This window comes from Delphinus delphis, chromosome 5, assembly GCF_949987515.2.
Source record: "Delphinus delphis chromosome 5, mDelDel1.2, whole genome shotgun sequence".
In the NCBI taxonomy this organism is placed as follows: Eukaryota; Metazoa; Chordata; class Mammalia; order Artiodactyla; family Delphinidae; genus Delphinus; species Delphinus delphis.
Genome location: NC_082687.1, coordinates 118,674,440 through 118,688,516, shown reverse-complemented (window position 1 = coordinate 118,688,516; position 14,077 = coordinate 118,674,440). Strand labels below are relative to the sequence as shown.

The following is a 14,077-nucleotide window of genomic DNA, read 5'->3' as shown; positions in this document are numbered from 1 at the left end:
GTAGGAATAAAATCAGATCTCTGCGTTTTAAGTTGCAAAGACTTACGATGACATATGGCCTTTCTTGATTATCTCACATAATGTCTTAAAACTTGAAAACAAAAGAATTTATCTTAGAGCACTCTATGACAGTTTCTATTTAACTTTTCTTAACAATGACTTCAAACAGTTGTTGCATAGAGAACTTCTAATTAAATAAGAAATCTTTGACAGATGTGGTATGTTTCATATTGTAACTCTTAAGATTTAGAAGAGCATACATTTAGTCTTAGTTGCCCTTTTAAGTTATGTGCTGTATATTCAAGGAAGGGTTAAGAAAAAGGGTTAGCTCTTAAGTATTCTGGGGGAAAAGATGATCAGCTAGAGCATAAGAAGCCCTGTAAGAGAAGTATTCCAAGGGTGTTATAAACACACAGAGGAGGAGTGCCTGCTTCACCAGGGAAGAAGGGTACGGGCAAGGAAAGGTGTCAGGAGAAACATCGATGAGAGTTTAGTCTGCAGGACTAGAAAGCTCACTCACGAAGACTCCATGGAATGAAAAAAAGAGGCAGAGCAATAGAAGATTCTCCGAAAGGAAACCAAGAAGGAGCAGCCAGAGAGGCTGAAGGAGAACCAGGGGAAAAGAGGTGACACCAGAGCTCCAGGAGAGGAAGAGATTTAGCATTTCAGGGAGAAATCACATGTCCCATCTTCCCCTTGGAGTTCCATGACCTATAAGCATACTACAGGTTGGAAAGTCCAGCAATAAAGATATTTCATGTATTGTTTGTTTAACCTAGCATTTACCAATATAATTTGAGCAGAGTCAGTGAGTGTGTGTGTGTGTGTGTGTGTGTGTGTGTGTGTGTGTGTGTGTGTGTGTTACATCTCACGGAGGGTTGTGTTCTACAAAATACTATTTAGGAAATCTTGGTCTAATTCATCCCATGATTGGCTGCCACAGTAATACTTACAAAGGTCAACTTCGATGTTTCTCAGTTACTAAAGAAAACAAACTGACAGTGGCTCCTCATTGCCTATAGACTGGCACCCAGACTGGCCTGAGGTGTCCTGTGCCCTCCTGGCCATGGCGCCCCCTGCCCTTTGTCCAGCCCCACTTTCCTTGAGTACATAGACACACAGTATTGAGAGCATGTCCTTCTCCCTCAGCTCACCATGTTTTTCTGCATCTGCTTCAATATTTCTTGAGGGTACAAATAAAATAATCCTGTCCTCTGGCCTCTCCCCCCTTCCGGTGGAGATCTTAGCTCTCCTTAAAACTCCTGATCAGGCATCAGTTTCTCCACAGCCTTCCCTGCCACCCCTGCCATGGACGTACTTTACTGATACATTAATTATACTATATTAAATCAGTTTTTTTCACTTTCATGTCATAGTTTTCCTTTTCTTCTTTTTTCCTTAGCGCTCCGTTCATTTATTCATTCAGTAATTCAGCAATGTAACTGTATGTCTTTTAATTTTCTACTTATCCTTATTGGTGTTTATATATCTTTTCTGTAAAAAGGGAAACTTTCTAAATAGTAGGAACTCATTAGATACTTGTTGAACTGATCATTACGTGTCAGCTAATCATAAGTGTAAGTCATGGGGCTTTAAGTCAGTGGCGTTTTAGTCCAACTGTCTCTTCCTCTCCCCTGGCACCCACGGTGGAAACCCGACACGTTGGCTAAGGGCTCCTGGATCCTCCTGAACTGTGCCTGGGAGGGCTGGGCTGGGGCAGAGTGCTGTCAGAGAATTTCATCTCTGTAATAATAATGCAGTTGTTTCAGGGATGTCTGCTGAACTCCTTCATGAACTCGGTATATCAACAAGGGGTGTATGTAGAGCAGTTTGCAGATTTAGCTAAAATAAAACTCTAAATATTTAGCATTTAAGCTGATGGCTGCTTTGCCACCACTATATTATCTTTAGACTTCAATAACATACTTCAGGAGTTAAAGGAAAGTACATACTGTCAGAAATGTGTAAAGAAAATTTTTCTTTGTTTTTAGGATAGACAGTATACAATTAATTTTTAAAAGAAATGAGGCCATTAGTTTTAGAAAAGTAATATATTTCTATACTGTTTTCTCTGTGAAAGAGAATTTTATATTCATCTTGCACTCTATTCAGGGAGTTTTAATTACTAAAGTATCATAAGAATCTTGAAATAAAGGACTGTCTATTTATATGAAGGTCCCATTAATGGAGTTCAAGAACAATGCCATATTGAGGCTCGTACATAATTTCCTTTCTTTATAAAATCACCTCATTTATATTGTCATGGTTTGTGTGCTTTTTTCAATTTTGAATTACATTATTCATAAGCATATTTTGATAATACATAGAAGAAAGCAGGTTGATATATAAAATACCCTCATTGAATTCCTAAGCATTATGATAAGCAAAATCCTGTGAAACAGGTATAGTATCTCATGTTACAAATGTGGGAAGTGAGGCTTGAGAGATTAGGCAGCTCGTCCAGAGTCATACGACTAATAGTGGGCAGCATGAAGATTGGAACTCAGATCTCTTTATTGCTAAAGACCTTATTCTTTATTACTACGTATATAGCTACCAAGATGTTCTAAAGGATTATGTTCCATATTCCATGAACCAGTCTTTTACAAAAATTCTAAGAATAGTGGTGTTGACTTCTCCAGTTCAGAAAAAACTCATGGCTGCTTCTAAGTCCACTGGACTCCTCCCCTCCCAGCCCCCCTTGCAAGGTCCCCAGGATTCATGCTATACTGTCTTGCTGGAGAATGCTCCACGATGACTGTCACAAAGGCACCCCTCATAGAAAATTATTCAACAGTACCAGTATGACCTCTATAGGCGTTTTCCCTTCACTTGCATTTTAAACTATTTTCAAGAAAGTATTGTTAATATTTTGAAAGCCACCAGGGAGAGATATTTCACGTGCCTCGTAATCCATTTAAATAAGTGAAATTTCAGTGTAGGGAGATTTACTCCTCACGTCTTATGTAAATCCCTCATGTTGCAGTTTCTCTGCATCATTGGAAATTAAAACAGCATTTTCAATGTCAGAACCTTTCAGATCTTTGAAGATGGCTATTTTAGGTATAATATTTTTCCAGGAAGATACATCTCAGCCAAGAACGACTCACAAGGTCACATAGCAAGTTGATAACAAGATCAGCGGTCAGGACATGTGAACTGTGGCTTTGGAGGACCCGTCAGGCTGGTCAGTCATGCTGCTTTCATCTCCAGGAGGTTATGAATATTTTTTAAATGCTTTGATTTCACTATTTAGGATAGAAGTCTATTTAGTTTTTGATTCAGTTTAAATTATCATGTGGATGTTCCCTTTTTCTCCCCAAAAGAAGCTTTGTTCTTTGATGTTTTTCCCTCTAAAAGAGGCAGTTAGTGGTTCTAAGAACACATCATTTACAATTTGACTAACCCAGACCATATTTACGTTCAAGTGAAAACCTGCTTATCCTGAGAAACATTGAGGCTCTGGCTATCTCCTTTTTCACTTTCCCAAGACTGAGTCCTTACGCTCTGTATAAATCATGGTTCATGAGAGAGAAAATCACCTCCTTGTGGGGTCCTAGATGCATAGCTTCTAGGTGGGCTTTTGCTCCACTGCTTTTGAGGACTCTTTGGATGTGCTACTTTAACATTTGTTTATTGAACATTTTAACATTAATTTAAACATGTAAAATTCCGTTCTTTCCCTTCAATTCCCATCTCATTTTTAGTTCTGTTCTCAATTGTAAATTATTTTTTGTCACAGATTTGGCTATTTTCCAGTCAAATCTTATTTCTTGTGTCTGTCTTCTATTTAGTTGATCTCCTTGTTATGGGAAATCTGTCTAATGTGGGTGCTTCCCTTTCTTGTGACCTCAGTTCTTCTAGGAAGTATTTAAGTACAAATATTAAAAGGTTAATGCCATGCCTATAATGCAACACTGAGCAGAGTATGTATGTGGTGGTGGACCTTGCTTGGTGAGAAAGTGAAAGAGGAACTTGTACAAAAGAAGTGACTCTACCAAGTTCTATGATATCATGTCCTTGCAAAATGAAAGCAGGCATTAACTCAAAGAAAAAAGCCAATTGGTCTGTTTCATTTTTCTGAATATTTGGACATTATTAAATGTAACTCAGTGTTCTCTGAAATCTTTATTGTATGGAAACAGAATCAGAAAGAATATATATATTTATATTTAACATTACATGTGATATAAATATATAATTACATAATTGTATAATATATAACTTATCCATAAAAATATAAATTATACATAATTTTTATAATTTTATAAATGCATAAAAATAAATATAGGGTATTTATAATTCTAGAAATCTATAAGATACCTAAAAAATCATATTTTTTCAATTGAGGTTCCTCTATAATTATATGCTCAAGATTGTAAATAGAAATAACAGGAACCAGAATTGAGAGAAGTTTCTCAAGTACAATTTTGTCACTAAATGTTGTTTATCTGTTAATGTTTATAGTATAAGATTGTAAAGACAGATCAGACAAATGGATTGTGTTCCTAAGTTTTCTTTTGTAGAGCTCTGATTCATAGTGACGATGGTGGTGCTGATTGCCTGGGGCCCTGATGCTGGATTGTAACAGATACATAGTGTAGATTACTGATTGGAGATTTGGTGTCTGGAAATCATGAAGCAGGGGGAATGGGCAAGAGGCTTTGGGGACTGGTAATCAGATCTGAACCCTTTGACTCCAGGGTCAGTGGCTGAGCTAGGGCAAGTTGTGAGTGACATAAACCACTCGTCCGAGGACGGATCCTTAGAATGATGGAAAACCGATGGTCTGAGGTTCCTCAGTGGTACTTTCAGAGTATAAAGTACTTTCTGCCTCAGCAAAAAGTGAAGACATTTGAGAACCTTCTTAAGCTTTAGCACTACCCTTGAGGCTCTCTGAGTGCCTGGACGCTGAGCCCTAAAGCCTATGGTACTGGACTTGACCCAGGTCTCAAATATCCCAGAGTATTCATACCAGAGGCAGGCTGGATCCCAGCCCCAAAACTCAGCACATCAGTGGGGGAAATTCTAGAGGTTTTCCCAGGACTAGTCTCAGTAAGCATTACAGTGTATTAATTTGAATTCCACTTAACTCAAACTTTTGTTATTACCGTATACATCATGTCTATATGTATACATATCATGTATCTGTACACATATACATATACCTTTCCTATGCATGTAGTTTGCTGTTGCAGCTACCCCTTGTATGCAGTGAAGGAACACATTTGGTTCACTGTGCCAGGATAAGTTAAAATGAACATTTTGCTAGAATGGATGTGCCTGACTGCTTTGGATCTTATATGTGTATATTTGGCTTTGTAGAGGCAACAGAAGTGAAGGAACTAAAATTAACATGTGTTTTTAGACATGCAAGCAGTGTACCAAGTCATTGCCAAAAAAATGACATTCCATCTATGCTACAGTCTTCAACATGCGGGACAGTTTATCACCAAGTGATATATGACTGAATGCCTGAATTTTGAATTTTTTAAATATTAAATTCTGTTTATATTTCCCCATTGGCAGGACATAAGTGAGTTCTCCAACATCTGTCGTTTTAAGAGCTGAGATGTCTGTTCCTTCTTATGCAATACGGGGCTTAGAGCCCCAGGGATCTACTCTACTACCCATCCCCAACCTCATTTTTGTGTCTTGGGATGACCAGTGTATGTTTTCATCCCTTTCTGAAAAGAGGTCTTTGGTTGTGTACTTTATTTGATAGGAAAGAAACACATGCACTCACTGAACTCTCCCTGAGCATGTGGACCTCATTGTGGCCTAGGTCCTTTCTGTGCAAACTAAGAATTATGTTAACTGACTCTTCTGCCAAGTGTGTTATTTATGTTGATTTGACTTAGACAATATCTGGCTACTGTAGAAAAACCATTGCCACCGCACTAAAAGAGAGAGAACAGATTTCTAAGAAATTGGACTGGCAATTCTGTTCTTACATGTCAGTATATTCTGAAGGGACTGGTATCTCTAAATCAAGAGGTAAATGTAAAGAATTAAATCGGTAAAACAAGATCAATATGCAAAAGAATGGCTCAGAATTGAGATCTGTGATTCCATCAGGTTCCTTGTGTCTTGGAATTTAGTAAAAACAAGGAAATGGCCTCAATTAAGTCTTTTCTTTTACCTAATATATTCGGAGAGAATGATTTGGACAATTTCTGAGTAACAGCTCATCTCTGTCAAAATGTTCTTCCTTTAACAAAACAATAAAACAAAAACCACCTTCTTGAGGGAAGAGCATTTTGTTTGGCCAGAGCAAAAACTTGGCACTTCACCCTGAAGTACTGCTTTTCTTCGTCCTTGTGCCTCCAGTACCCTTAACTTATGCCCGCTGGGATGGAAGCCACTCTTCTTGGTGGGGGTCATCAGTACTCTTCCTGGTAGCTGAGTTCATCCTGCCAATGAGAGTGTAGACTGTGGCTCTTTGTACATGGGATGAGAGAACAGGAGAGAGGATGAGGGGGAGTTAGGCAGGGCTTGTGTTAGCAGTCTCTTTCCTATTTAGTCTGTTGCTCTCTCAAGTGATGGCTGAGCGAATGTACAGGGACGATGCATATAGTTGCCTAGATGGTATCTAAGTGGGACATTACAATGGGCTGTTATTCCTAGATGCAGGTGGTGCTGGTTAATAGAGAAACCAACTTGGCATTATCTTGCTCTTTGCCCCACAGTGAGAGATTTCCTGGAATGTGGGACTTTTAGGGCTAAAACCAGGCTAATCAGGGGTAAATGGGGACAGTTGGTCATACTAGTCAGGGTTCTTGAGATCAATTATTGAGAAGTCTCTTCACAAGGAACATATGAACCTAAAACAATCAGAAGCTACTATTAGTTACAAAGTTCACCATTACTACCAAAAAAAAGCAGAATCTGATTTGTTACTCACTACTGTTGATGACTGTAGGTTATTATTTTTAGGGGTAGGAATGGTATTTTGCAGAAGCTATGAAGTATACATCAGCCTGCTGGAGTCTATGTAGTAGCACCAGAGATGACAAAAAGTTTTCCCCCAAAAAACCTCACCCATTTGTAAAAGAAGATTGAGCTCAGATTTACTCACTGAACAAAACTATATCAGATGAAAAGGGTAAAGAGTGGAGATGCTAATTTTATGAATTTCTTCCTTTTTTAACATTTTAGGATGACCTACTTTTTGTCAAAACATTTTATGACTTGAGCACATTCAGATATAGCAAGATCTCTGCCAGGACAACTGTGGAATTCTCACCTGTGCAAATAGACAGGCTGTTTTTTCCAGCATCTCTGAGGTTTGAAAGGGGCAGGTTTATGCTACTAGCTCCTTGCCATCTGTGCAGTGTGTTGATTCAGAGATGTAATTTCTATTGATGATATGATTTCCTCTGACTTCTGCCCACTCCTTGCTGGGTTTGCTTCACCCGTTGACATGAACTTGGCTGAAATGACTGCTCTGTTGGCTATTGAAGTGGGTGAATTAGTTGCATGTGTGATAGCACCTTTCTGCTGTGTTCTTATTATTTTCAAAATTGTGTAATGGGATAAGTATGTTATTCCTTTAGAATTAGATACCTTTTTCTAAGGCTCTGCATTTATGTAATTCCTTTCTTCTAGAGACCTCTGAATAAACTTTATGGTTTTTATTCAAGATGGATTACACTTGCCACCATCACATATATCAGAAAGCATGCTTGTTATTTTTGGAAGTAGGCAAGTTGAATTAAATCAATTCTCTGTGGACTGATTGGATCTGCCTCTTAAATGTAGTCTGTGACTGTATTGAGTTCTCATTCACATCATTCTCTTTACCCCTATGTTATGCCCCCTAAATCGACAGGGATATTTGGTATGTGCTGAATACCATATTTCAAGTTGTGTAGCCACAAAAGCTCAGGTTGATGGACAAGTACACCTCAACTCCATCTACTCCATCTGCCCTGTCTTTGCTTTGCCGACCTGTTGGAATCTTCTTGAGGATAAAGACCGCATTTTAAACCTTGTTGTGTTTCCCACAGTTCCTAACACAATGTCTTGCTCAATATGCATGGGGACTTTTGCTGATAAATTCACCCTCAATTACATCATCATCTAATCATGGGAATTGTCTTGATTGCTGTCAGCTCACTTGTAAATAGAGCTTGAAACATTTAAATTAATTGGTTTGTAAGCTTAAAATACTAGTTCAGATGTAGGAAAGGACCTTTTGAGAGGAAGTGGTGAATATTTTTCTTCCTAAATTTGCCTTTGGTGGTGGATTACTGTGTCTGAGACTCCACATTTCTTAGGAACATTGGTAAATAGAGATCCCTGGAACATGCAAAAAACAGAATTAGGCTGTCTTAGACTTGTAAGACTTCCTTTGATTTTCAGTAGCAAATTTTTGGGATACAAACAAACAAAAATGTTGAAGACAATATGTGACAAACGAGTAAGGCAGTTGCATTACCAGCCTGTGCTCTCATAACTGACAATTTGTTTCTCATAATTGGCTTCCATTTGGATTGTTATTTAAAACTCAGCATTTTTGACTTGGACATTGTATTTATGACTTGTCTGTGTGTGTGTATGTATGTATATATATCCCCTATATTTTTTATCATATTTATTTCTCTTCTATTTCTTTCCTTTATTTTTGCATTATAATTTGCATATAATCTTAAAGTTTACTTCATAATTTTTAAGATGGTGAACATAAGTTTTTCCTTATTATAAAATTTTCCTGTTCATACGATTAGTCTTCTTTTACATGATTTTTGAGGGGAAAAAAGCTAAACAGTTATTATGCAGAGAAAGAGTTTCCCTTTAGATAATTTAAACAATAACACTCTTTCACTTAACCAGCATTCTTTTCTTCTAAAGATTCTTACAATGCACAGATCTCATATTGTTCTCAGAATTCTTATCAGCAAATATATTTTCAGCTTCTTTTGAGCTCCCTTCATGTGCATAAGAAAAACACTGCTGTCTAAAAGAACACTCACTTCCATTTTTAGAGCTGGGGGTTCTTAGACTGTGTTGAACAGTATCATTTTTAATAGCCAGCCACTGACTTCGAGTTTCTTGTTCCTTATTATGTAGTTATGTAGTGTTATGCTTCAGTCTGAGCTAGACGTACTCTCTGTCACTAGAATAGAGCTGCCGGAATATGACGTGATGGTCGGGAAGATGTAGAAAGCAGAATGCTTTCACGCTCCATAACCGAAAGCCTAACTTAAAAGGGCTTAAACTGTGGTATTTATTAAGTCCCATAACAAGACTTTCAGAGGTAGGGCCAGCCTGGGGTTGGTTATGCAGTGGCTCAACGGGGTCTTCCGTGGCCCAGGTCCTTTCATCTCTCCTGCGGTCCTCAGTCAGCTCCTCGGCCGCCGCTCGGGCATCACCTCTGTCCGTGGTCGGCCTCACCAGGCAGAGGAGGCCTTTTCCCGAATGCCCTGTGGACTTACTTTCTCTTCAGTAACCACAGACGTGTCATGTGCTCCAGTCTAAACCCACCACTGCAGAAGAAATGGAGTTTCCGTCATTGGCTTAGCCTAGCAGTTTCTAAATGGATCTGCATATTAGAATCTCCTGGAGAATCCCAGGCCACGCCCCAGAGCAGTGCAGTCACACCCTCTGGGGGCTGGGTCACCGGCATGAGCAGCTTTTGAAGCTCCCCAGGTGATTCCATGGGCAGGCAGGTTTGGAGGCCAAGGCTGAGCCTGATCCAGGTTCCCTCTCTTGGCTGGGCTCTGGAGTCACCTGTTCCAGAGTGCTTGACCAAGGGAGGGGTGTGCATGGGGAGGAAGCCATAGGTCACCACAGACCCCAGCCCTGGAGTACGAGTGCCTTATTTTGAGTTCTGCCCTCTCTACCTGATTGTATAAACCTTGGAAATATGTTTAAATTAATGTTTCTTCGTCTGCTAAGTGAGAATAACCATACCAATTTGCAGCATTGCTTAACAATTAAATGGGGAAAAAAAATCCTTAAAAGTTCCTAGCACTTTGCCAGCCATGAAGTAGGCAGTCTGTAAACATGCACCAGAGTGCCCTGGTGGTAAAGCATAAGTAATAGTAAGAGAAGGGGAGATAGAAGTTATTGCTGCTATTGTCGTAATTATTACTATTGCAGTTATTACTTGAGAGGATGGTGGACCAGATCATAAGTTCTTACTGATCTGTTCTGGTTGTACATTAGAAGAAGCACCTTGGGAGCTTTTAAGAAACACCAATGCCTGGCCACACCTAGACCAGATAAATCAGTCTCTGTGGGGTGGGACCTATCATCAATATTTTTAAAAAGATTCCCAGGTGATTTGAATGTGCAGGCAGGTATGAAATCCACTGGGCTAGAGCTTAGGAGAGTGAAAGTATGAGGAAAATTTTAGTTAGGTTGGTTTATCTGACTGTTCCAAATGGACCAGTTTGTGTCACTCCTGTGGCCACAAGAAAACAAGGTTTTTGAGCTAGTTTGGGCAATTCTTTGCTTGGTTTATGCCAGACAAGCTCTTCTATCACCTCTGTGCTCTCAGTGATAGGACTTTCTTCCAGCCATGCCACTTACACACATTATTCTATGGGCCTCAAGAGTGGATTAACTAACAAGTGACCGAGTGCTTCCTTGTTTCTATTTAAAGTCTGTATACATCCCTTAAATTTAAAAATTCTATTCTATTTACTGGGCTTACTTTTAGTTTTCTGAATGTGAATTGTGCAGTACATTTTCCTAGTTTACACAATGTGTGTTTTCCATTAGCTACAATGCAAGACCATTTATGGACGTCTTGTGTAGAAACCTGCTGTAAATTTTCTCCTAGCTTTCTGTAGGCTTCCCTAAGAGTTAGAATTTTTAGGTGCGTTGTTTACTAGGCCTTGGGTATGTTTTGTCATATGTTGAAAGATCACACCGGCTATAAAAATAAGACGGTGAATAAAAAGCCACAAAAGCTATAAACATCTGTAAAAGAAGTTTTCTAGTCGAGGCTGCTTGTCAGAGGGAAACTCAGTGCCTTTTGATGGTGTGCAGCTGGTGGCACGTGCACTTTCAGAAATGGGGCCATTAGGGGGAGCTGTCAGATATATGGCCTGCCGTCCTGTGGGCCGTAGATCTGTCCGCTGGGCTGTGTGTAACAGCAGCCCATGGGGCCACCCTCCTATAAATGCCACCCGTAATTCTGTTGCCAAGTGGATGCTTTATAGAAACAGGTTGCCATCTTTTGGTCACAAAGCCAACGTTACCAAGAGAATTAGTTGGCTCCTAGGAAAAATCTGGAAATTTCAGCATGGGCTTCACAGTCTCTGCCACACTGAGAAGCACACGTCAAGGCTGAGCCCTGGTCAGTGGTTAGGGCCACTGCACGACGCTGCCTGGAGCTTTCTTTTCTTCTCAGAGGATCTGTCATGTGGAGTCCAACGTGAGGTCAGATGCTAACCCAGTTACACAAGACACCCTCTTCTCTGGAGGCACATTTGAGTGAACAAGCTGGGCATGCTGGGCTGGGAGAGAGGAGCTGGGTTTCGGGACTCTGCTGCTGGCCAGGCCGCATCTCGGGGCTTACAGCAGGGCCGGTCCCAGGAGCACTGGGTCACCTCTGAGAAGCCATTTCTGAGACAGTGTTTCTGACATCTGAGATGGCTTAATTTTTACCAAGTCCATCATCCTGATATCAAAAAGGGCCCCTCTAAAAAAAAGACAGGATCTTTCAAGCAGAATGGTGATGTTTTAAGTTTTAAAATAACATGAAAGCAAAAAAATAATAATAATAACAAAGCAATTTTTAAAAAATCTTTTTACTTTTTATTAAAAAAATTTCAAACCTACAGAAGCAGAGAGAATAGGATAATGAATCTCCATGTACCTCACCCAGGTTCAAACAAGTATTCATTCTTCCTCCATTTATAACCTCCCTACCTCCCAACCATAAAACTTGGAATTTTTATATGTAATATTAAAATGATATTTAATTCAAGGTTTAGGTGTAATTATATTTTAGAATGTGTTCACCTAGATGATGATGAAACTGAATCATGGACATCCTGTGATCAGACATTTTTATTCTAGACCAGTGCTATTCAAAGTATGGCTGAAAAAACAGGACCAGCCCACAGACTCTTTGTTTCTGGTCTGTGATGAAATAAGTATGAAAATTGTGAGGAAGTGTTTAGAACTTTTATAGCATTCTGACTTTGCTGCACATCTAAATGCACGACCAGTTTTTTTTTTAGTAATTCATTTTAAATATATTTTAGAAAAGCATCAGTCAGCAGCACATTGAGAAAAACACAGTCTTGCACTACAGATGGTTCCAGAAGCACTCTTCTGTACAGTGCTTTTGCCGTTTTGCCACTCAGGATACATTTAGTAACATGCGAAGATACTTTGAGTAGTCACAGCTTGAGTGGAGGTGCTATTGATGCCTACTGGGTGCATGGGATAGCCCCCCTCCCAACCAAACAAAGAATGATCTGGCCCTAGATATCGTAGTACTGAGGCTGAGGAACCCTGCTCCGGGTCACAGCGGAGCTCTGTGCCTTGTCTCAGGGACGTTTGGCAAATGAGTCTTGCCGAGGTGCAGACTAGAAAGAGGCTAAAACTGTCTGTATATGATCTTGCCTTGCACTTGACGTGCCATATTCCACTTTGGAAATTAGTGAGACACTCTGCAGATGGAAAAGTCCGAGGGTTAAAGGACATTGCCCCAAATCCTTTAAAAACGGAAAAATATAATGTAGCCCTTTTAAGTTACAAGTTGCCCATTTCATCTCTGCCGAAGTTTGTAGTAGGTCCAACAGGAGAAAGTCAACCACTACTGTAGCAGCTGAGAAAATGGGAAACTAAAACCTTACAAAATTTTTGTTTATTTCATATTTAAGAAATGTATAACTTAACAAAATGAAATTCATGCATTTAAGAAACTCACAGCTCGTATTTAAGAAATTCATGAACCTCTGCTTCATGAGGTGTTTTGGATTTTCTTTTAAACTTAGAAATAGGAAATGATCATCTAGTAAAAGGCTTTGTTTTTCTGAACTCTAATAGGGTAAATATTAATAGCTATAAAATAACCTTAATCTAGAAAACATAATCAAGTGAAATTAATTTGTACCAGAAGATAACTTTTAATGCTAACACACTTGTGTGTGTGTGAGAGAGGGAGTGTCAGAGACACTTGTGTCTACATCTGTTTCCTCTTTAGTGAGTTTCTTCTCTCAAATTGTACTTGATACCCAGGTTGCTCACATGGAAATTATTTCATTAACAGCACAGACACTCTTGGTCTCGTTACAGCTTTGAGCAAGACAAATAGAGAAGAGGTTTGTCCATCAAGTGAACAAACGTTCATTTAAGTTATAATAGCCAAGTGTTTCACTCACAGGTTGAACCCACTCATAAGCAAAACGTGTTTATGTATATTCAGAATACCACAGGCTCTGACAGTCTTTATTACCGTACTCACTAGCCTGCCTGTGTTCTTTTAATTGCTTTACTAATTTTCCTTTCTTAACTGTATTGAGGTCAGGCTACCACTGCCGTGAAAGAACATTTATTAACCATCATTCCATGACTTCCTGACACCATTTACACTGACCTCTGACTACACGGGAAAATGCTCATTTGTGATATTTTCTTTTTCTATTTGATTGTGACCTAGCACGAAAACACTCAGTTTCCCATTTTCTCAGCTGCTACAGTAGTGGTTGACTTTCTCCTGTTGGACATACTATAGACTTTGGCAGAGGTGAAATGGGTAACTTGTAACTAAAAGGGCTACATTATATTTTTATATTTTTAAAGGATTTTGGGCAATGTCCTTTAACCCTCATAGGGCATCTGAGGATCATGTATCCGCAGCATGTGGATAATCTGCCCATGATCCATCCTTGTCTTTGGGAGTCTGTGTAATGGGGGACGTGCTTCTTTACCTCCTGGCAAGCAATTCTTAACTAAACTACGAGAAAGCCTCCAATACATTTCTATTTCATAGAATTTCAACATTTAGACCCCTCCAAGATTTATAAACAATGTGATTTTCTCTATTGAGCCCTCTGAAATGATTCTGAAATTTAGTTATTCAGTTTATGTTGGCAAGAAATATAACATTTGA

At 39.2% G+C, this 14,077-nt stretch overlaps 1 protein-coding gene across 3 annotated transcripts in view; it reads left to right on the top strand.

Annotated features, from left to right (window-relative positions):
* The window catches only part of PRDM5 (PR/SET domain 5), a 206,842-nt gene that overhangs the window by 171,385 nt on the left and 21,380 nt on the right, over positions 1-14,077 (top strand). The window lies entirely within an intron of this gene.